Source organism: Aplysia californica, unplaced genomic scaffold (assembly GCF_000002075.1).
Source record: "Aplysia californica isolate F4 #8 unplaced genomic scaffold, AplCal3.0 scaffold00076, whole genome shotgun sequence".
Classification (NCBI taxonomy): domain Eukaryota; kingdom Metazoa; phylum Mollusca; class Gastropoda; order Aplysiida; family Aplysiidae; genus Aplysia; species Aplysia californica.
Window position 1 is genome coordinate 451,096 of NW_004797346.1, and position 1,931 is coordinate 453,026.

The 1,931-nt window shown below is 39.7% G+C and overlaps 1 protein-coding gene across 4 annotated transcripts in view; it reads right to left on the reverse strand.

Annotated features, from left to right (window-relative positions):
* LOC101864372 (sodium-coupled monocarboxylate transporter 1) overlaps positions 1–1,931 on the reverse strand; it is a gene marked incomplete in the record, with an annotated part of 54,837 nt that overhangs the window by 20,147 nt on the left and 32,759 nt on the right.

Genomic DNA, 1,931 nt, shown 5'->3' on the forward strand with positions numbered 1-1,931 from the left:
ACTTTGTCCAAAAGGACGAACCTTCAGGGTTACACCGGGGAAGAGAGACTTTTGTAAAAGAGAGTACAGTTTTTGTTTTTGGGGTAATCGAACACTGCTAGACGATTTCGATAACTAGAACTCTGTTGACTCATCATGAACTTGGAACTTTTTCTGTTGCTTTTTTTGTATGTTTAATTACGAATATTAGATTTCTACACACAAAAAAACAGTGCCCCTGCCCTGAAGCATCTGGAGCAGAAATAGACCAAACCGAAGATGGGGACAACATGATCAATACCAGACAAGGAATTCCCTTAGCACAGTCATTGTTACCCAGCTCTTCGACCTTCAGTTGCCCCGCCTTTTTTAATATCTAGTAACGGTCTGGTAAGGAGCGATGAAGGATTCATACACTTTGATCAAACACGATACAATATAGGAGAATACAATAATACAATAAAGTCCCCTTAAACTCTTGAACTTAACAAAGGACGTAACTCATGGTAGTTTTTGTACACACATGGCTCTTATTACTGTGCAAGTGCACTTATTATGGAGATAACATTCCATCTGAGTCAACAGTGATAGAATGACACCAAGTGCCCACATTGAATTGATAGATGTCATATTGGCTCAAAATAATCCAACATCGTAATCGATAATACGAGTCAATTATAGAAACCTGAGAAGTTTCTGGGACACTTGAATAAACAAGGGAAAGTTGGGAGGACTAAAACGCAGGTAAACTGGGACGAGACCCATAAAAGTGTATTTTGGGGGGGGCCAAAATTAAATGTACTGTAATGAATCTATTACTTATCACGATACCATTTGACCGCTGTTGACTCTTATCAACTTTTATTTCCGTTTTCAAGTTCCAAAACCGTCCAGTTTGGAAAATGTTTTTGTTTTTTTCAAGACCAGTTTCTGTCTCTCTGCATCAAATGTGCTGAACTTCAGCTGAAGGTCAGCATTTTTTATACAGCTATTGTTATATCAACTTTATAAGCAATCATGTGGTACTGAGTACTATCTCATAAATAAAAGGAAAAATCAAACTTGGTGTCTACCCATGACCAGGAAAATTGGGACACTGTGTCCCACTTTACCCTCCGGTGTCCCAGTTTCCCTGCAGCAAAAAGATCAACTTATCCAGTGCAAAATTACTACTATGTACATCGTGATGGAAAAATTTGGCCGTCAGCAGCAACTGATCAATAACTGCTAGAAAGAGACAAATCAGCCTTAGCTCTTTCCACCTCAACCTCAGCTCCTTCCACCTGTAAAGCAATGTCCCACTTGACCCCAATCACCTTCCCAATTTACCTGCCAATGTCCCAGTTCACCATGTATAATTCTATTATTAATTTTAAAAAATAAATGCATAATCTTAGATAACATGTTATTGTCCTTTGGATGTTGATTCATACTCAACTCATATCAGGTCTACATCTTTTCGAAATCTCCACTAAATGCTAGCTCTTACGAAAAATCGAAGGCAAACGAGGTAGAGGTGCACCCCCAGAGCAACCTACCACTAGGAGAGTCTGAACAGATAGGTGACGGGGAAAGATCAGGATAATGGAGCTTTTTGAGAGCATCCTTTCAAAGGAATGACCGGAGACCGATAATCACTAATGTCTGTCACAGACTTGGCATTTGATGATGGTAGTAACCTTATAGTGTTTCAAGTTCCCATTGCCATCACATAAGGTGCAGGATAACGGTTGACATTTTTGGCTGGTGCATGAAAGATGTCTAGTTCGATTCCTTTTTTGGGGCAGTCTATTCTATCGTTCTGCTGCCATGATACTTACTCGCAGCCCGAGCTGACCCTGAAGTAGCCCTCGTCCCAAATGACCCAAAACTTGTTGATGTACAGTGAATCATACAACCACGTTTGGTTGTTGTTGTTGTTTTTGTTTGTTTGTTTGATTGTTGCTTTTTTT